The sequence below is a fragment of the Sorex araneus genome, chromosome 3, assembly GCF_027595985.1.
Source record: "Sorex araneus isolate mSorAra2 chromosome 3, mSorAra2.pri, whole genome shotgun sequence".
NCBI lineage: Eukaryota > Metazoa > Chordata > Mammalia > Eulipotyphla > Soricidae > Sorex > Sorex araneus.
This window is the reverse complement of record NC_073304.1, coordinates 134,898,299-134,921,913: the sequence shown is the minus strand read 5'-3', so window position 1 is coordinate 134,921,913 and position 23,615 is coordinate 134,898,299. Positions and strand designations below refer to the sequence as shown.

Genomic DNA, 23,615 nt, shown 5'->3' with positions numbered 1-23,615 from the left:
AATTGAGCTCCCATTTGACCCAGCAATACCACTGCTGGGAATATATCCCAGAGAAGCAAAAAAGTATAGTCGAAATGATATCTACACTTACATGTTCATCACAGCACTGTTTACAAATAGCCAGAATCTGGAAAAAACCCAAGTGCCCGAGAACAGATGATTGGTTAAAGAAACTTTGGTAAATCTATACAATGGAATACTATGCAGCTGTTAGAAAAAATGAAGTCATGAACTTTGCATATACGTGGATCAACATGGAAAGTATCATGCTAAGTGAAATGAGTCAGAAAGAGAGACAGACATTGAAAGATTGCACTCTCTGTGGAATATAAAAAAACAGAGTAGGAGACTAACACCCAAGAACAGTATAAATGAGTACCAGACAGTTGAATCCATGGCTTGGAAGCTGGCCTCACATTCTGGGGAAAAGGCAGCTCAGATAGAGAAGGGAACACCAAGTAAAATGTGGTTGAAGGCCATGCCAGGGAATGGTTATTCGTGCTGAAAGTAGACTAGAGACTTAACAGGATGGCCACTCAACACCCCTATTGCAAACCATGACACCCAATTGGAGAGAGAGAACAAAAGGGAATACCCTGCCACAGAGGCAAGGTAGGGTGGGAGATGGGATTGGGGAATGGAAGGGATGCTGGGTTTATTGGTGGTGAAGAATGGGCACTGGTGAAGGGATGGGTTCTTGAACATTGTATGAGGGGGAAACACAAGCATGAAAATGTATGAATCTGTAACTGTACCCTCATGGTGGTTCACTAATTAAAAAATAAATTAATTAAAAATAATAATAATAAAAAAGCTTTTTGTTCATACCATTTTCCTCAAAACATTTTACCTTATCTAGCCCCCACGAATAGCTAAAGCAATTCTTGGGGTAAAGAAAATGGGAGGAATCAACCTCGCCAACTTCCAACTCTATTACAAAGCGGTAGTCATTAAAACAGCATGGTACTGGAACAAAGGCAGAGCTGCAGACCAATGGAACAGGGTTGAATACTCTGACATACACCCCCAAATATATGATCATCTAATCTTTGATAAGGGAGCAAGAAATGTGAAGTGGAGCAAGGAAAGCATGTTTAACAAATTGTACTGGCAAAACTGGACAGCTACATGCAAAAAAATGGGCTTAGACCTCCATCTATCACCATGTACAAAAATCAGATCAAAATGGATTAAAGACCTCAACATCAGACCAGAATCCCTAAGGTACATTGAAGATAAGGTTGGCAAAACCCTCCATGACAGTGAAGCCAAAGGTATCTTCAAAGCTGACACGCCACTGGCAAAGCAAGTGAAAACAAAGATAAATAAATGGGACTATCTCAAACTAAGAAGCTTCTGCAACTCAAAAGAAACAGTGACCAAAATACAAAGACAATCCACAGAATGGGAAAAGATATTTATGCAGTACCCATCCGATAAAGGGTTGATAACAAGGATATACAATGCACTGGTTGAACTCAACAAGAAGAAAACTGCCAACCCGATCAAAAAATGGGGTGATGAAATGAACAGAAACTTTTCCAAAGAAGAAATCCGAATGGCTGAGAGGCACATGAGAAAATGTTCAACATCACTAATTATCAGGGAGATGCAGATCAAAACAACCACGAGATACCACCTCACACCACAGAGACTGGCCCACATCCCAAAAAAACAAAAAGCAATCGGTGTTGGCATGGATGTGGGGATAAAGGGAGTCTTCTTCACTGCTGGTGGGAATGCCGACTGGTTCAGCCCTTTTGGAAAACAATATGGATGATTCTCAAAAAGTTAGAAATTGAGCTCCCATTTGACCCAGCAATACCACTCCTGGGAATATTTCCCGGAGAGGCAAAAAGGTATAGTAGAGATGACATCTGCATTTCCATGTTCATTGCCGCTCTGTTTACAATAGCCACAATATGGAAAAAACCAGAGTGCCCGAAAACAGATGATTGGCTAAAGAAACTCTGGTATATTTACACAATGGAATACTATGTAGATGTCAGAAAACAGGAAGTCATGAAATTTGCATATAAGTGGATCAACATGGAAAGTATCATGCTGAGTGAAATGAGTCAGAAAGAAAGAGACAGATATAGAAAGATCACACTCATATGTGGAATATAAAGTAGCTGAGAGGTACAAGATTAGAATGTTGCAATTCCTGGCAGACATTTCTCTGGACTTAGTTACTAAAATACTAAAATACAGAAATCCAAAACTATGCTGCTGCTAGTGTGGCCTCCTGACCTCATATCTCTTCATTCTCAGCAATGGAAAACAAATTACCAAATGCTTTCTTTTCAGCAGATCGACTTTAGGGGGGAGAAACTCCAAATCAATAATAGTAAATTTTTTTGTTGAAATATTGAATGTAATCAAAGTAAAGTGAAAGTAAAGTGAAATTTACCAGTTACACATGCGGGGTGGGGGACTGGGGAGGTGGGGAGAAGGGGGGAGGTATATCGTGATTCTTGGTGGTGGAATATGTGCGCTGGTGAAGGGATGGGTGTTTGAGCATTGTATAACTGAGACTTAAACCTGAAAGCTTTGTAACTTTCCACATGGTGAATCAATAAAAGAATTAAAACAAATATTTTACCTTATCTTAAAAGTGCCTATATATTTCCCACATTTTAATTTCAAAATTCAAATGCTCCCCAAAATTTCAGTCATATAATTTTCTAATACCTGTCCCTTCACTAAAGTAAATTTCCCACCACTAATGTCCTAATTTCCCTCCCACACATTCTTGCATCCCTGCCTCTATGACAGGCACTTTTCTCCTTTCTCTCTCTCTCTCTCTCTCTCTCTCTCTCTTTCTCTCTCTTTCTCTCTCTCACAAACTTGTAAACATGTATCTAACTGTGATCCAATTAAAATGCTCCACAAAATTTCCCAAATCACAAGACTAATCATTCCTTCTCCTCAGTTATTTTTATGTATTACAAGATCTATTATATCTACTGTAATTCCATCATGTCTACTGTTAATTCCCTAGAGTGGAATAAGTTTTCTTCATCTAAATTGTATCAGTCCTTGCCTCAAGCCCTACCTAATATTCATCAAGGAAATGAACAAATGAATTAATGAGAAAAGCTTATTTCTATGAATTATTTGTTTCCTATTTAAAAATGTTGTTAAATGACTCAAAAAAATTAAAACAATGTAAAAGAATAGCAAATCAAGTACAAATACATGTTTTATTTATAGACTATAACAAATATACCAATGAACTAAACATATGAGCTTTATTTGAATTGCTTTTTTAGTAGAAGTATGTATCTAAAATATGTTTAAGGAACTGTGATAAAAATAAGGCCACACCAACTCTTTTTATATTTTTCAGGAAGAATTATCAAAACAGTTGTATAAACACAACTATCCCAGTCTCATTACTGAGTCTTCCAATTAGATTGGAAGTTGTAGGATGGAGGTTTAGCCAAGTCTAGTGACAGTTTCTGTTTGGAGCTAAAAATTTTCAGAATGGCCCAAATTTTCTCGGCCTTATTTGAGAAGTCATATCAACCTATAAAGATATTTCTTTGACCATCCCATGTCTTTGTTTTCTCTTCCTATAAATACAGAGATTAGCAGTGATGGCAAATGCCTAACTAAAAACAAATTAAGTATTATTATTAATACCTTCTTATTCACAATTTCACTTCTTTAAGGCTTTCATCTACTAACTTAGTTGTAAATTCTATCTGGGAAAAGACTGATATATTATTCATGTTTATTTTTGCTTTTGATTTTAGAGACACCCCACCCTGCAGTGCTCAGGGTTTATTCCTGTCTCTATACTCAGGGATCATTCCTTCCTGTTGCATAGGGACCATATGTGGTACTGGGTATTGAAGTCTGCTCAGTTTTATACAAGGAAAGCTCCTTAGTTATTGTATTTTCTCTCTAACCCAATTATTCATTTTTGTTTCCAGGAAGGTGGGAAATAAATATATATATATATGTATATGTATACTTTGTAAATAATTCTTTAAGTCAAATTTTTTTTTAAATTTAGTGCAAAATAAGAAATATGGAAGTCACAAAGTCTTCTCATTTAAAAAATAATACTTTATCAACATAAGACATAAAGCAGTAAGTGAAAGAATACTGAAGGGAAGCAGATGTCCTAAAAGAAAGCATAAGCCACAACTTTGTATCATTCAGTAAGAAATTGATCTTAAAATTTTTCAAAGTCCAATAATAAATTTAATACCATTTAATCTTATAATATTATACAGATGTATAGACTAACACAAAGTTTTGAAGAATGAGTCACTCTGTCATTCCAAAATTCTGCAACATCTGCATCAAGTATAGGGATATCCATTCTTATAACTGGTTTCTGAAGCCCATGATGAAGGTAAATGACCCAATTCCACTGAGTTAGAAGTGAATAATCCTATTGTAGTTAGAGAGTCAGAGAAGTGTCTCAGAGTCCTTATTTTCTTGGTATTTCTAACCTCAAGACTGATATGGAGCTTTCCCACTGCCGCACAAGCATGATCCCAGAGGCCAACTAAACTACTTTGGGCACCAGCAGCTTGCAGAAATGTCTCTAGACTGTGAACTGAGCCACTGCCCCATGTGGTGCCAGGAGGGAAGGGTTTTTCTCTCTTGGCTTTTCCATTTTATGAGCACCACAAAAGGGAAGTAAAAGCTTGCAGTGATGCAATTTCTGGCAGAAATTTCCCTGGACTTTGTTACTAAAATACAGAAATCCAAAACTGTGTGGCCGCTGTTGCAGCCATGCGACCACATATGTCTTAATTGTCAGCAATGTAAAACATTATCAAATGGTTCCTTTTCCACAGGTCTGAGTTTGGGGGGAAACTCCAAACAATAATAGTGAGTTTTTTGTTGAAATATTGAGGGTAATCAAAGTAAAGTGAAAACTATCAGCTACACAGGCAGGGGGTGGGGTGGGGTGGGAGGGAGGTATATTGGGGTTCCTGGTGGTGGAAAATGTGCACTGGTGATGGGATGGGTGTTAAGCATTGTATAACGGAGATTTAAGACGGAAAGCTCTGTAACTTTACACTACACATGGTGATTCAATAAAAAAAAGACTGATATGGAAGCTTCTTTTATCTTATTCTTAGATATCAGCTATTATATGTATGTATGTATATATATACATTTACATTATACATGTGGATATATACATTCATATATGTGTGTATATATATGTAAATTGGTTTGTTTGCCCTATGAGCCTTCCATTTCAGGAAAAATAAAAGTTAACAAATCAGGTAAAGCTTATTTCTCTAAAGTAGGAACAAGTTATAGAATGGAAAAAAATGGTTAGCTAAATTATTGCTACATATGAATACTGCTATAATTTCTCATAAACATTTTATGTTTCATTCTGATTAGAACTGGCATTGATCATATTCTGACTCTTGTGACCAGAGGAAACAAAATTTTCTAAGTGGCTTCAATTTAGTCCTTAGAGTTATTTCAAAGTTTTTTTTAAAAAGAAACAAAAGAAGAAGGAGGAAAAATGACAACAAAACAGAAATAAAGAACAATATACTAGAAAAAGGAAATGGAAAAAAGATGATAGAAAAGTATACCAGGAGATGGTGGAGCCATACTGGAAGAAAAGTGACAATTTTGAAGACATCAACACAAAGAATACCCCAAAACAGCATCCCACAAGTTGCCTCGCTGAGGAAATCCAGGAAAGAAAACAGCTGTCAATTCAGGAGATTGACAGCATAGAATTTAGAACCATAGACAAGGTCTGAGCTGAAGAGTGCTTTCCCTAGGTTGAGGAAGTGGCAAAGCAGAGACTGAAAGAGGAATGAAACAGTAACAAGACAGCACCAGACTGAAAATGCCAATGTAAGGTCGGAGGGTGTTGAGTATAAAGATTTTACAGTTTAGCTTTGTACATCCACTTGCTGAATTAGAAAGTGAATGAGAATTAGTCATGGACTTGTCAGACCCAACATAGACAGTGTGTGCCTACCCCATCCCCTACTTGGAGATGCCTTTTCTGAGGCGAGGCCAACTCAAAAGGTCCCCAGAAGCTCAGCTGACCTTCACAGGCTCACCACAGCACACTGTGGCCCCACCACAAAAGGCTTGCAGTGGTAATAGTGCTTCCTGGATATTCTTACAACCACAAAGCACCTTACTGGCTTTTACCAGCTACAGCCTTGCCCCAGAAGGTTGGTGGCCTTGTGCAAGGTCTGCAACCTCAGTAATACTGGTAAGTTTGCAGCCATGGTCAGCTCAGAACTAAAGGAAGCTTCTTCATCCAGAGTTAAACTCCAACCTGAGTCAGAGGATACCAAGAGCTGAAGATCAACAAAGGTTCATTTTTGTGCCTGTCTCTGTTGAGTCAATAAAAGACTAGGAATTGGCAATACTATGACACCCTAAAGGTGTTAATTTCCCAACATGTCATGGTTGAAAGAAGCAGTCATCACCCATATGGCCTGGATAAAGCAAAAATCTCCCAGTTCTATAACAATAAGCTTGCTTTATCAGCTATTATTGGGTACATGTAACCACCATCTCTACATCAGTTGCAGAACACCAGCCCTTGCAAACCTGAGCCAGGACCAAGGCCACCTAGACCTCAGCTCTGCAGAACCTACTGACAACAAATTCCAGGTTGCCATCAGGTTCAAACTACTCAAAGACATGGATAACAGTTTGTTCTTGCAAATGTAAAGCCCTGATTATTTCTCAGGCCAAGGCATACTCAGTCACTATGGCTAGCACTCATGTAACATCAGGTTCAACAAAAACAATGAAGGAATGACGTTGCTTTCATCTAGAAACAAAAGCATTGAAAGATCTTCAAACACTAGATATTTCTAAACTGCTTAAGAAAGATTTTCAAGTAACAAAGTTTTCAATGTTTAATGAACTGAAGAAATCAGTGGAAGAAACAACTAATAAGCTCAAAGAAAGGATGGGAAAAATTGTCATCAAAACATAAAGAAAAAAATCAAAGAATAGAATGACTGAGCTGGAAAAATGTCATTCAGGTCACACTAGAGTACAGAAAAAGCCAAAAATGCACCACACATGATAATAATGAGAAAAAAATAAGAATTTTTAAAATGAAGTAACTCAAAAGATATATGCAATAGCACTAAGAGGAACAACCTCAATATAACAGGAACTCAAGATCAGAGAAAAAGGGGAAAAAAATGGTTGTTGGAAGAAACAATTGCCAAGAACTTCCCCAATCTGAGAAATTAAACAGGTGTATTGATCCAGAAATCCAAAAGAGTTCCAAATAAATTAATTCTAAGCAGAAAATGCCAAGGCACAACGTGATTAAAAATGGCAAGAACTGCAGATATTCCTAAATGTGGCAAGAGAGAAGCCTCAGTATTTAGCTATTCTAGCAAGATTCACACAAGATTTCTCAAACATAAAAAAAAAATTTCTCAAATGAAACCCCTACAAGAAAGAAATGGAATTATATATTCAAAATATCTATTGAAAAGAACCTCCAAGAACTCTCTATCCAAACAGATTATCACTCATATTTTTAGAAATTTTATTTTTTAAAATTGTTGTTTAGCATAGCTTGTAATAGTTTACAATATTAACCAAGTTATTATCTTATAGTTGCAGAGTACCACACCAATTCCTCCACCAGCAATTCAAGATATCTTTACCACTTTCCCATGATCGCTTACCCCTCCCTCCGCCCCCTCAGTTCCCAGTCCTATTGATCAAGTTTCAGAATTAATTTCCATTGGGCACTGTCTAATTATCATTCAGACTTGAAGGAGTGATGAAAACATCTACAGACAAAAACAGCTGAGAGCATTTGTTGTTTCTAAACCAGACTTGCAAGGACCACTATGTGGTTTCCTCTACAATGCAAGGAAACAAATCTTATCTTGGAAGCAGAAACATAGATAAAAGTCATAAAATGGAGAGAAAAAGGAGAATATATAGGAGGACCTATAGATCAATCTCTGCTTTAAACTTGAAAGGAAACCAAATTTAGAACTTTAGGTGTAAATGGAACAGTAACCTTAAAACAAAAATACTTAAAAGAAGTAAGAAGAGGTAAATGGAAGCAGATCACGCTCTATATAAAAGGCCAGGAACACAATAAAAGCAGAGAAAAAGAAGAAAAAACAAAAGGAATAATGCTAAACTGCAAGAACACCCCAAATTCTCATAGTACAATGCCAACGAGTTACTTTATATCAGTAATCTTTTTAATGCCAATAGGTGAACTCCCATTTCAAAAACAGAGTTACTGGCTAGATGTCTAGAAACAAAATTCATCCTACATATCACTATGAGAAACAGTTGGACCCTTACAGTAAACAGAGGTATAGAGTGAAAGACTGGGAGAAATATGCAGGCAGTGGTAGATTTTAAAAATTAGGAAAGTTGTATTTGTATCAGACCAACTATTGTTTACACTGAAGAAAATAACATGAGATAGGGATGGCCATTAAGGACTTGTCAATGGATGAATGATCTTTTATTAATAGATATGCACCAAAGAAAGAAGAAAAGTTCATAAGGCAATTGCTAATAGACCTCAGAAGATACATTAAAAGTATCACACTCGCAGTAGGAGACTTTTAAAACTCCACTGAAATCATTCAACAGATCAATCAGCAGAATATCAATAAGGATATAGGAGTCCTAAATCAGAAAATGGAAGAAGAGGGATTAATAGACATAAATAGAACTCTCTACCCCACCCCCCCAAAAGCCAAATATACTTTCTTCTCCAATGCACATGGAACATTCTATAGGGTAGATGACATGCTCTGTCACTGAGTGTCCATAAGTCATGAAAATAGAAATAAACCAAGTATCTTTTCATACCACAATGCTGTGAAGGTAGAAATTAACCTTCAAAAGAAATACAGGAAGAACTATAACATCTGGAAATTAAATAAAATACTGTTTTCAACAATTGGGTCAAAGAGGAAATTTAAGAAGAAATATGGTTCTTGGGGGCTGGAGCGATAGCACAGTGGGTAGGGCATTTGCCTTGCATGCGGCCGACCTGGGTTCAATTCCTCTGTCCCTCCCAGAGAGCCCCGCAAGCTACCAAGAGTATCCTACCTCCATGGAAGAGCCTGGCAAGCTATCCGTGGCATATTTTATATGCCAAGAACACTAACAACAAGTTTCACAATAGAGATGTTACTGGTGCCTGCTTAAGCAAATCGATGAACAATGGGACAACAGTGCTACAGTGCTACAGATGAGGAGAAAATGGGATAGTCACATGCAAAAATTACAAATTAGCCTCTTTCTCACAGTGTACACAAAATTTTATTAAGAATAGATTAAACAACTTGAAACTATACAAGGATTCTAAAGTATTTGTCAAGAAAAACACAAATGGAATGCTTCAGGATTTGAATTTTACCAGCGTCATCAATGGTTTGAGTCTACTGGCAATGAAAACAAAAACAAAATTAATGGGACTACATTAAATTTAAAAGTTTTTAAAGATGCCTTGCTAATATATCTGTACTACATATACCAGTTAAAGAGTTAATAGTCAAGATATATAAAGAACAAAGCAAACAATAACAACAATAACAATAAGCTGTGTAATCATCGGGCGACTGGGAATTCCCACAGCTCTCTCTTGACACCTGCATTCGGTGGTCTCAGGTCACTTCCCCACCCGGGACAGCAGATGCCATGGGCAGACAAAGGAGGAAACGAGGGCCAGGCAGGTTGGTGATCAGTTGTCATTTATTCCATTCTCCCCAAGCTTCAGTCACATGACCAAAAACTATAAGAAAATCTAAGAAATAATGACTTTATCCCAGGTCATTTTACATCCATAATTCAATGAGGTAGTCTATTTCTTAGAGAAATAAAAAAATATTATTAGGAGACGAATAGCAATGTAAGGTAAGGGCCTCCTGAGATAACTTCCATTTCTTCTACCACTTATGTTCATACTCAGTAAAAAAACAAACAAAAAAACCCCCAGTTTTGAAAATGAAGGATAACAAAGGCAGTCAACAGATGTCCATAGTATTACGAAAAGTACTTAATGCATTCTTAACATATCATAACTAATCAATAATTGTTGGCTACCAAGGAACGGGGTGATAATTAAATGGTCAGGGACATACGACTTGCACAAACAGGGACCTGAATTTCATCCCCAGTATCACATGCCTTTCCCGTCAGCACCACCAGGAACAGCCCTGGAAACCCTCAGAGCACCTCAGAACATACTGCTAGCAGCCCCCAGGTTCCACTGCTATTGCGCTGGTGGTTGCCAGCACTGATACCCACAGAGCATACCACTGCTAGGTTGTATCACTGACTCACACAGTCTGGTTGTTGAAGTATATACTAGAAGTGGTCTCTGGGGCCCTATGCACTGCTTGGACTTCCAAACCCAAAATAACTAGAAAAAATAAAATAATTTTTAGCTCAATAATCATCATCACCTTTATCACTGGAATCAGCATCACTACCATCTTAGTTTTTTTTTTCTTTAGGGGGATTATTTAGGTTGTTATACAAGTGTACTTTACTATTGAGAAAGAAATGTTTCTGCCTCTCCCACCATCATAGTTTTCTCAAACTATTCCTCCAATATCACCACTACCTTGCCTAGTAGTCTATCAGCAAAGAATAAAGGCCCAACAGGGCAAATGATTTTATTCATATTACTTCTCGACTTTTTGGAAGCAACCAACTTTAAAATCTAATTGGAGCTGAATTTCCATTAGCACTGCACTGGTGATTCTTGTATATCCATCTGCCACTCCATTGCAAGTGTTTGCCTCTCAAGGATAGAACAATTTCTTGGTAATGCCTCATTGGGGAGGAATTGAAAAGAATAAGATAGGATACAGTACTCCAGGGGTTCGGTTAAGAATTGCAGGCAAGTCTACAGAAAATAGATCCATCACTCTGTGGAGTTAAGTTGAGGAGAAATGGAACAATTAGTTAGAGGTTAAGTAGCAAAACAGCTGCTAGAAGCCTTAGATAAAAATGTCAAGGAGTGGGAGGAAAAGATTTGAAGAATAACGTGGGAGTGAAAGTTATCAATTGCTTTCAAACCTAAATTTATGCATTTCAATATTACCTAGAAGAATCAATCTGAGCAACTGTTTAATATCTGGTACCAGAAGGTATTTTAAAAATTATGAAAAGAGTAAAAATAAAATACCTTGAAGAATCCTTCAAGACAGAGTTTTTACAAGACCATACAAATCCTGAGCTATTGTATTTTAGATGGTAATGTGTGAAAGCAAATTAATGTCCCCTAAATCAAGCAAAGACTTCAAAGCTAAGCTATTACATATAATGAAGTGAAGCAGAAAAATGAAATCTACTCCATGAAGTATATAAAACAAATAGAAATTGCTGTTATGAGACACCATAAAATAGTCAATAATTCAAAAGATGATTAAAAATAAACATATTAGTAATAAAATCCTGGCAAGGGGAATATTCTAATAATGGACTCTGGGTTTTGGTTTACAGTAGCTCAAGAACCTTAGACTATAAAGAGAATAAATATTTATACCCAAAACAATCATAGATTTTGCTTATGTACATTTTAATAGAGAAATAATGTTAAACAGGACATTTTATAAGTAGTAAAAAGTATCTAATGAATGATAGAGAAAATCTAAAGTGCAAAAATGCTAAAATAGAGTTGACTGAGGCATAGAAGGCATTGATAAAGATATAAAACGACTACATAATTTTTAGTGACTAGAATATTTTACTTATTTCTAACTTTTTTGACTCAAGCTTTCCATGTATGATTTTATCCTGTATATTATATAAACAAAATAATAAAACAAATGGTTTATTAACCCCCCAAGTGTTAGTGAATTTATAAGGCAAATAATATAATATGTGCAGAAGTTTTAATTTTTATAGAATTAGGTGATGCTTTTTTGTTGCTGTAAAATATGACATTCATGTTATCAGTGAAGGACAGTATCAAAGTCCCTACTCCAGAGTTCCTTCCCACTAGAGATTCAGCTTTATACAAAAGATGCAGGAACTGTGAAGCAAGACTGTGGAACACAATAAACTTCACCAATTAGTATCATTGACCTTTACAGAGAAGAAGGAATGAGAAAATATAACTATTAATATACTCAACAAAAGATAGTACAACTGTAATACATCTCCTATCAATGACAGATCAATTATAAAATATAGTATTGATAAAGGGAGAATATAAGAGAGAACAGTTCTCCAGTTTTTGCCTCCAAATTGGGTCTTTTTTTTTACTTTATATTAATGAGGTAAATGGGTTCATGCTGAAATTAAAAATCTTGCTGATGGAGAAAATGATGCATCAACTGGAATATTTATTACCTCAAAAGAGAACATTACAAGGTAATCGAGCAAGGTTCCTTTTTAATATATTTCTTCTCAAGGGGAAATGGTGTATTCACATTGCAACAGACCAAATGTGGGTTTCACTGATCGCTATGGAGTTCTAAACACACTCTGTTTAATATGTTTATTTTTATTATTTTGAATTTATTGATTTCCACTGTTTTATAATCACCAGTAAGACAAATATATTTATTGCATAAAAAATTTTAAAAACTTTTTACAAAACTGCATAATTTTATGTGCATAATAATAATCAGATAGAATCTAAACATATATACATATACATATATATACAACATGGTATCAAATTATACAAATATCTAATTAGAGTTTAAATCCTTCAATCTATTCTTTCTTTCTTAATCTTATTTCTCTAATTCATTAAATCAAATGGAGAATGTCATCATGAGACATCTTTTTTACCTTGTAAAATATTACCTATTTATTCTTTAATGTCCAGTTGAATGATCATTTTTCTTCATGAATTCTTCATTCTGATCCCTATCTTCTTCCATGACTCCATCCAATGATGAAATACCTTCACACACAGTGTTTTGTATAACTATTTCCCCTTCATGTGGCTCATTGTATGGATAAAATTAAGTATTTCATTTCTACTAAGGAGCAAGCACAGTTGAAATACAGTACAGTACCATACAAATTAAACTAAAAGTCATGATAAACACTTACTAGGTAAAAGAACAAATTAATGAGTATTTTGATATGGCAGGGCATCACGGTGACATGAGTTAAGAAAAAAACATGGTAAGACATAGAAAAAAAGATACTTTACGTATCAGTATAATAAAAGGAATAAAGCAGTTCAGATAACTCATAAAGTCAGTGAGAAATTCTATCAAAAATATTACAAGGTTATTTACATACAAAGCTCTTCAGTAAAATGTGAACTCTCCAAATAAAACACAGTTTGGCCAAAACTGATCAGAGAAACCACCCTGTTAGGCAAAATAAAATTGAACACAGAATTTAAGAAGTTCCCTGGGAGTACCATAAGCATTTAAAAGATATTATGCAACTTATAGTCTGTGAATCATAAGGGTTGTTCCCTTTAAACCCAATAAGGTACAAAGGTGTGGTGGTTATGCTATACCTTAGATTTTATCTGGAAACTAATATTAATAAGTTTATAGTAAAAACCAAAATAATGCCTCATAACTCTACATTTTCATTGCAAGAATATTTAAAACATACAATGTTCTTAAACGTAATTAAAATAGCAAGAAGGATTTCCAGGGATACCCTTACACTATATATAGCTACATAATTAATCTATATATAGTTAAGTAATTTGCTGTTAAAAAAATGGTTGACCATTTCTGTATATAACTAAAAATATATGCAGTTTTTGTACCGCATATACTTAAAGTTGGCAGCAAGATTCTGGGGAGAAATTTGGTCACTGGTTTCCAAATTTTACAATGTTTCTCTACCAAATAATTTGAAACAACTTTAACATTAAGATCTCCAGTATGCTGTGTCAATCAAATTTTAGCTTCCTGGGGCTGGAGCAATATATAGCATTTGCCTTGCACACAGCAGATCTGAGTTCAATCATTGACTTCCCATACTGTCCTCTCAGTATGGAGTAATTACCGCCAGGAGGTATTCCTGAGAGCAGAACCTGTAGTAATTCCAGAGCATCACTGAGTGAGATTCCTACCCCCCCTCAAAAAAAAAAATAAAGTTTTAGCTTCCCTGATACTGTTCTTCTAAGAAGGCACATGTATTTTATTTTATTAATTTATTTGTTTATTTATTTATTTATCTTTACTTTTTGGGTCACACCCAGCAATGCTCAGGGGTTACTCTGCACTCAGGAATTACTCCTGGTGGTGCTGGGGGAACCGTATGGAATGCTGGGGATCAAACCCGAGTCTGTCGCATGCAATGCAAACGCCCTACCTGCTGTACTATTGCCCCGGCTCATTTATTTTCAAACAGATTTACAAAGCAACTTTTAAGGGTGGCTAAAAGAATGATACTTTTAACTATCAAACCCCTCCCTCTCAATTACACAGATGCTTAATAATAAGTAAGCATTTCTAATTCTGGCCTGCATCCTTCCCATAAAAACTAAAAGAACATATAGAAAGCATTTTATCAGCATTTCATGAAAGGCAATTTTGAAATTGTAGCAAGATTTTTTTTTAATTCTCACTCTTTTCATCTCAATATAAAAAGTAAAATATTATATCTACTGTTCTGGATACATAATTTTTCCAAAAGAATATTTCATTAATTACAAGAACTAAGCCATGTAGCTCACAGCTTTAAATCTACTTCTGATAATCCTTAGAGAAAAACCAATGCACTTTCACTAAATTAAGAAGATATATAATTGAAAACCAGAACACTGATGCTAAAGTCATTAATATTTTATTTATACTACTCTTTTTATACAACATTGAAAAAATTGTTAAGTAATATAGTGTCAAAAACAAAGCTGATAGTTACAAATTGAAAAACAGGAAGATAAGCAGATAACAAAATACCACAAAACAAGCTAAATTCTAACTGCATTACATTCATTGAATTTGGTAGTAAACTTGAAATAATTCAAACAAAAGCATCCAATTAGAGATTGTTAATTTGCAAAACAGAAGTGGCATCAGTATAAAGACCAGTACTAAATTACAGTTAACATCAAGTTAGCCATGGCATTTACAGGTCAGAATAGGTCACATAGAGGAGAACAGATTAAACAGCAAATTATATCTGTTTTATTTTCATTTTCCTATTAACAAGTGGAACCTTTTTCTCTTGTCTCCAAATCTAGCCCTACCCTGAAATGTTGTCCAATAGAAGGCAGAAAAAGTAACCCCATAACTTTTCAGGTTAGTTGTTGTTGTTGTTTTGTGGGGATTGGGGGTCAAGGGGAGGGAGGAAGGGGGAGGAACAGGAGGGTGTTGCAGGGGCACACCCAACAACACTCAGGGCTTATTCCTGGTTCTTAGCTGGTTAGTCTTGAGGAAATAAATGGATTGCCAAGGACTGAACTAAGGATGTCTGCGTGCAGCTTTTCAGTTTGATTATATAGGTTTCTTTCTCTCTAGGATTATTTCCCTTGGAATCTAGTCCATGTCACATAAATTTGCCATAGGATGAAAATTAAAGTATTCTAGTTAGCTTTGTAAACCATGTAAATAAGCCATCTAAAACTGCCCAAGCCAGTTCAACCTGTAAATAATTGTAGCTTAGCCAGTATCACTTGGAGATCTGAGATTCCATGTTACATTTAATCTTTAAGTATAACTACAAGTCAAGTTTTTAAATAATATCAGAGAAATATTATCCACAATTATTCAAATAACCTAGTTTACTACTATGCCCTTCCCCCAACATATATGGAGAAGGCCATGTTTTGTACATATTTCATCCACTAAATACTAATGTTTTAATGATAAAATTAAAATATTAAAAATAATTTTGTACAAAAGTGTAACTGTAACTTTTGAGTTATTAGTCATTTTTATTGAATTAAATAGATTAATAAAAAAATGAAATGCCTAGAAAATAAACATTTATAAACTACAAAGATAAAATCTACATAAATTAAAATTCTTTGGGGGTTTTAGTAAAAAGAATTTCTAAGACCAAAACTTAGGGCTTGTAACTATACAGATTTTCTAAATTTTTATTCAACAAAGTCATTGTCAATGTCACTGTCATCCCATTGCTCATCGATTTGCTCAAGCGGGCACCAATAACGTCTCCATTTTGAGACTTGTTTGTTACTGTTTTTTGGCATATCGAATACACCACGGGTAGCTTGCCAGGCTCTGCCATGCGGGCGAGATACTCTCGGTAGCTTGCCAGGCTCTCTGAGAGGGGATTCAAGAAAGTATGGACATAATTTTCTTATATTTTCTTTAGATTACTGATTGAGAGGAATTCAGAATAACCATTAGCTTTTATAAAATGTGTGACTTTGATAGCTTTATTTCCCTCTTTGATTTTTTTTTAATTTTACTGAATCACTGTGAGATAGTTACAAGCTTTCATCTTTGGGTTACAATCAGACAATGATCAAACACCCATCCCTCCACCAGTGCACATTCTCCACCTAGTTGATATTAAGAAGAAATCATTATAACCAGTACAATAAAGTCATTCAAAATGGGGTGCCATGATAATATAGGGTGGAGTTTTCCTCCTACAAAAATGTTGTGTATGGGGGTCAGATAAATAACACAAGGGGTAAGCACTTCAATTGAATGGAGCTGACCCTAGTTAGACTCTCCATCACTACATATGTTTCCTTCAACACCACCAGGAGTGACTCTTGAGCACAGAACCAGGAATACCTAAACTCCACTGGGTGTGGTACAAACCTGCCCCAACACACACACACACAATACATAAGGTAAAATTCTCAGTTGTTTTTAAAAACTACTAAAGCTTTCTAAAAATAATAAATACACAAGCTCATCAAAGCCATGATCTAAACAACTTATGAGCCCTTTGTTACTTATGATATAATTTGCTTAGCTTCTTTGAGAGACTCCTGGTTCTAGTCGCCTCAGATGCCTATAAACTTAAATTATTTAGCAGAGATGGTGGGGGGGTGTTGTAGTGGGAAGAGGCAATGTTGGTTCACCACCAAGTACTCAGGGCTTATTCCTTGCTCTGCACTCAGGAATTATTCCTGGTGGTACTCAGGAGAACATATGTAGTGCTGAGGACCAAACCAGGGTTGGCTATCTGCAGGAAAAGCATTTTAACCCCTATACAATTTAAGCCCAATTTATTTTTTCAAATCAAATTTATCCTACTATCTCTCACAAAATATATTTTGTCGTTGCTTTCTGTTTCTAAATTTTAAAAACACAATCATATAGTATACCGAAATAATAAAAACTATACTCATGTTCTACCTGTGACTAAAGTTATAAATAAAAAATCAAAAATATGGAAGTTATCACAAAATATTTCTTCTCCCATTATTAAAAACACTATCTTAAATATAAGCATATGTGCTAGGATAATTTGCTCTTTGGTCAGGACTGAATATAAAATCCTTTTACTGGAAAATTATTCCATGGAGGGAGGCAGAAATTTCCCTCTGACAGCTGATCTTAATTTCATTAAAGGTCATCCAATTACTGCTTGTTGAATCCTCATGTGATGTACTAATTTAGAAGTATTTTTCATTAACTGACATCCCCCAAGTGTTGGAGAAAGTTTCACATACTAAACCACTTACTTGAAATATGAATTTAGAGAGGGAAAATATCTCTTAGACATTTGTATATAATTTTATGTCACATGAATATATTCTATAAAGGAGAGTGTAATTCGATCAAAAATCATGATTTGCAGCTTAGCTTGCTCTTTAAGCTTGTGTCGTCCCTGAACACATATCTCACTTACTCGTCTCTGTGTTTCTCTATTTGCCAATTCCCACTCTGGAAAAGCCTGTTTTCTCTTGATGCACACTTCTCCCACTTTCTAAATAAGTTTCAATTTCTGCCATTCAAATTATGCCATTGCCCCCTATCAACTTAGAGACCACAAAAAAGTTGAATCTTTCTAATGCTTAATGTCCTAAACTGCAAAAACATAAGCAAATTTTTGCAGACTAATTATCAAACTTCAAATGAACTGTTAGATAATATATTGATCACATTATTACAAGTTTTTATTACGAGTACTACAGCATGTCACTTAAGGTAAGATAGCCCCGACATGAAATTGAAGGCAATCCTCAGAGTAGAGGAATGACTATTACCTAAATGCATTGCCTAATGGCAATGGAAGGAAAAGTATGATTGCTCCATTATGAAAATACCGTTTCTCAGCTCTGTAAACACATCTTAGCTCTGGTGAGCTAGGAGTGCTCACGCATTAACAGATGTCCATGGGCTCTCCAGGTGGCTCTCTCACCATCCTGGTTCCCTGCTCTCGAACTGCTTCCCCACCCAGGACGGCCCGTGCCTTGGGCAGACAAAGGAGAAATGAGCGCCAAGCTGGTTGCTGATTAGTTACCGTTTATTCCATCTCTCCTCTCTCCCAAACTCTCTCCACAACTCCCACAACTCCTTCCCCAGCTCGCACCCAACTCTCTCCAACTCTTACTCGCTATCTCTCACTCTGCCCTCAGTTCCCACTCTGCCTCTCTCTCTCCAACACTCTACCCTTCTAACTCTCTGCAGCCACCACTTTCACCACCTCTTCTCTAACCATGCCCCCCAAACCATGCCTCCCCGCCACACTGGGGAGCGCAATCAACATGTTTATCAAGCCTTCCTGAGTAAACAGTACTTACAAAACTTACTTTTTTGAAAAGGTCTAATGTTAAATGAAGTTAATATTTAAACATCTAATATTTTAGTATTTATATATCAACATTAATGCTTAAAATGTATCTTTAATTTTTATAGTGGCCTCCCCAGCAGTGTTCTTGGGCTGGTAGACCACTTCCAGTATACCTCATTCCAATACTGTGGTCTAATTTTCAGTTCAGTGCTCGGACCTTGAAATATGGTTGTTATCAGGGGCTGGGGTCCTGGTTGTTTTCAAACAAAGGATATGGAGGGGAAGAAAGTACAATATTTTCTCAGGAACCGCTGGCCTGAAAACAACCAAGGATTCCTGACGATGCTTGGAGGCTACCCGGGCTGCACTTTGTGCATCTAACTCTGATGCATACAAGACATATTTTTTCACCCCTCTGAGCTAGTTCACTTGCTTTCAGTGTAAACCATTTAATATTTAACTTGATTAAATTTAAAAGTAAACAACTATAAAGATTTTCTGTTAATTAACAATTTGCAGTAGTTGATTAGCGTTGATATATCAGCCAGCTCTGATTGAATATCAACCAAGCATCAAAGTGCTTCTCTGCAATAGGCAGAGTTAATATTTTAACATAAAAAACTTTCATTTGCTTAATTAAAAAAATAGAAAAAATTGACACTGAATGTTGAAATAATTTTACCTGTTTTACTCTGCTGTTTTCTTTTTTGCCTTGAATTAGGAAGTGCAAAAAAATTCTAAGAAGTCAAGTTTATCTTTTTTCCATTTAATTTATTTATTTCTCCTCCTTCACTAGACTGTAGCACAGTAGGGTTTTCTAATTTTTGTATTTTTTTATTGTTTATGGGCCACATCTGGTGGTGCATAGGGGCTATGTCTGGTCCCATGTATTGGGTTGGTCCTGGAAGTGCTCAGGGGACCATGCTAAATATCCCACCCTGGTCCCCCACATGCAAAGCATGTTATCTAGCCCTTTGACCAAACTCCCAAACACTATTCTTTTAAGAATACAGTGCCTGGTAATAAAGTGTTACTAAATAAATATTGAATAAAATGAATGAATAAACAGGAATAAAACAACAATCTCCACCCTTTCCTTTGATGTGAGTTCTTTCATCACACAACGTTTAATTAGTCAATCACCAAATCCTTAGTTAAGTGGAAGAGTTGAGTTGGACTCAAAGGAGGAAAGGAAAATATTCTTTACTCATACAAATTATAACTCTTTTAACATGTATATATAACTATAGAACTTAAAATTTATTTGTTATATAATGAACCAGTGTTGAAAACATCCTTTGGAGTCAAAGCTAACTATACAGAAAATGACAATGACATAAATATTAGTTGACCTCAGCATTCTCTGAATTTTGTAATTAAAACAATTTCATGCATTAGCAATATCCATGGGAAAACCAATAGCACAATATTGAAAGGTTAAAAATAATAGTAGTAAGAATAACAGTACTATCAGACCTGAGTAGTATGTTTCAAAAACACAGTAATTCAAATAAGTTTGAATAGGTTACACGGGGCATAGTAAAAAAATGACATATGAAAAGTTTTTTTTTAATGGGCAAGATTTTGTCCTAAAAAAACGAAGCTTGAGAAGAAATAATAAGATTCTCTCATTTTATATTTATTTATTTTTTGCTTTTTGGGTCACACCCGGTGGTGCTCAGGGATTACTCCTGGCTCTGTACTATGGAGTTATTCCCGGCAGTGCTTGGGGGACCATATGGGATGCTGGGAATTGAACCCTGGATGGCCTTGTGCAAGGCAAACGCCCCACCTGCTGTACTATCCCTCCAGCCCCCTCTCATTTTATATTTAAATAGCTTTGAAAAGGGAGAAAATACATATAGGTAAATTCATTATTATTTAAGAAACAGAAATGAAGTGGAAATTCTAGAGAACAGAATTTAAATTCATTTGTAGCATATATTCTCATGATTAGCAATAACTTGGAATAAAATGACTTCGTATTATACAAACATTTATAGAGAATTTTATAGTTTCTTTTGAAATATCTATCTATGCAGGCATAATATAGAGAGAATATGTATAGTAATTTGTTAAAGCTTTATAGGTCTCAATTTAGATATTACTCCATATTCCTTTATAATCTGAGACAATATTAAGAAATGATTTAGCATATGACATCTTCCTAATGCCCTTCCCTATCATTTCCTAATTGAACACAATACATATTAATGCATATTTTATACAGATTTCTTGGGTAGTAGATTAACATGTTTAAATAATATCCCTGAGCAATGGGAGTACCCATCAACAGGAATTTTTCCCAGGATTAGAATTAGGAGTGGTAATCAGAATGTTTCAGTGAAATATATTATGTTTAAAGATACAAAGCCCCCAAAAATCTTAAGACCACTGCAAAAAAAATACATATTTGCCTAAAGTACAGAAGGAAATTGAGTCCCAGATTATGGCACATGTAAAGAATGACTTCAGTGTTATATAGCATTATATACAAAATTTAGCTAGAAAAGTTTACATTGTTCTTACTCTATTGTCTGTTTGTACAATGTATTCCAAAGGAACTATTCAAAAGGAAGACTTATTTCACATTATTTTCATAAAACATTAAAAGGAAGAGCAACTCTGAACTCTCTTCTATATGCTCTTTGCTTTCATACATCTTATTTATGTTGCTAAGGGCAATAAGATCTGACTTGTAAATACAAATATGAAGAGAATAAAAATAAAAATAGAATATTACTGTTCAATAATTTACTTTATCCAAAGACGTACATTTCTGGAAGTAACCTGTCCTCAGCAATGCAAATCAAACCATTTCATTTCTGAGAGAAATGAGTGCATTTTTTTCCCAGACAACCTCCATGTAAATTGGATATAGCCTTACATTCTCACTTCTAAATTAAGTGTCACTACATAATAGCTGCTTCTGTTTAGTGATTCAGCTATTCAATTTCTTTTTGGTTGATCTGTATGTTAGATAAGTTAATTCATGAAGGTCAGCATTAATTTTCACACAAGCAATAGGCAATGCACCATTCACAACAGGTTCTAACAAAGCAGTTTATATCACCAAATCTTGATTATGCTGTGCTGAAGAAGTCTTCTGTGGCATCTTAATATGGTTAGAGACTAGTTTGCTAGTGTCCACAGCTCTCAGCAATGTGCTCAAGTCCCTGTGTGTCATTACGACAACTCACAAATTGTAGGATAATTGCAGGAACTGTACTTTGGTATTTCTACTATGATGTTTATATAACATAAATATAAAATAAAAAGCACATTCATTCTAGGGACAAAGAGATAGTACAAGCAAGGAACTTGCCTTGCATGCTGCTGGCCTGAATTCAATTCTGGCACTGCAAATGGTCCTCTGTGCCATGATAGGAGTGATTTCAGAAGACAGAGCAAGGAGCAAGTCCTGGCATTGCTGGTTGTGATTCAAGAATCAAAAAATGAAAATATGTGAGGCGGGGTAGATCACATTCTCCACAAAAGAATGTAAATAAATATTCTTATTAGTTCTTTATAATTTGATGGCCACAAAAACTTTGGTATAGACCACAGATATACAGGAGTGGGAGATGATAAAAGACTACTTTTGGTAATATTTTTGGTCAAAAGTTTAAAATCTATGATTATCAAAAATCCCTAAAATACAAGTTTTATGCTGCTGTGTTTCCTCTGTGAAACAACATCTGTTAAAAAAAGAAAAGGAAAGAAAAAGAAACTGAGCCTGAATCTAGTCAAGCCCAACAACATACTTCTTATTTACAAGTACACAGGTTAGGGATTCAAGTTATGTAAAACTACAGGGGAAGCAAACACACGAATCCACAATATGAGATAACTGAACCAGTTTGCTTCAAAAAGAAGGAAGGTATGGTAGTGAATGACTGAATAAATAAAATGCAATCATGGCATTTCTTTGAATAAAAATCCAAATAAAGCAAATGAGAAAATACATATTTAAATAATTGGTAATATCTGGATGAGAACAGAGTATTAAATGGATGAAAGAATCAGAATTAATTCTGTTAGATGTGATTATGACATTGTGGTAAAGAAAGCATCCACTTATTTTTATAGATACCACCCCCAGCCTTGCAAGGAACCCCTCCCAGCATTCTCCAGATGTGGTATGCTGGCTGGCTCAGCACTCAACCAAGTCCTGTGGTGTTTGGCTACTCATGCACAACAGTACCCTGCAGTTCTAAGGGAGTTAAGTGGTGCTGGGAAAGCAAAGTTGGGCTTTCATAGGTGCCAAGTAGGGGCTCCATCCTTTTAAGCAATATCACTGGCCCGAAAAAGAAACCTTTTTTTTTCCAAAAAGGTATGTCTAATAAAATAAGTGAGAAATAACATGGAACCTGAGCTTTGCATTAAAAAGTTCAAAACAAAAAGTATTTCTGAAAAAAATTGGTGGAAAAGTCAACAAATTTTGAGTTTTGGTCATAATTAAATGAAGAATCATCATAATAAGCTGTTTTATACATATTTACAGTAAAAATCTTTTATTGAATATTATAGGTCACTAGAATGTCTTAAACTGCATTGAATTTGGACAGATCATTCACTAAACCTATTAATTTTCCTCTGCTTCTGAACTTCAATCTTACACACAGGGGGGTTTGGGTATATGTTTCCTTCTCAATTCACTTATTCAGGAGAGAGGCTGATGTCAAAATATTTTCCAGTATACTAGAGCCCATGAAAATATCGGGAATCATTAAATTAGAAGTCTCCTGAGAAAGATTTTTTTAGCCATTTTTGCTTAGGTGGCTAGTGTATTTGTAGATTACTTTTAGCAAATAATCAGAAATTAGAAACTACATGGCAGCTCTAATTAAAGTGTGTGGTCATCCTGGTTTGTCAAAAGTAGGCCTAATGCCCTGGCTCAGTTAATAAATTATGTGGCCAGTCTAACTCAAAATGTAGAAGAGAACATTTCTGGAATGCAAAAACTTGAAATAAGAATACTTTTT

General features: G+C 35.4%; 1 protein-coding gene across 3 annotated transcripts in view; it reads right to left on the bottom strand.

Annotated features, from left to right (window-relative positions):
- Positions 1 to 23,615, bottom strand: part of MACROD2 (mono-ADP ribosylhydrolase 2) — a 2,262,400-nt gene that overhangs the window by 1,957,330 nt on the left and 281,455 nt on the right. The window lies entirely within an intron of this gene.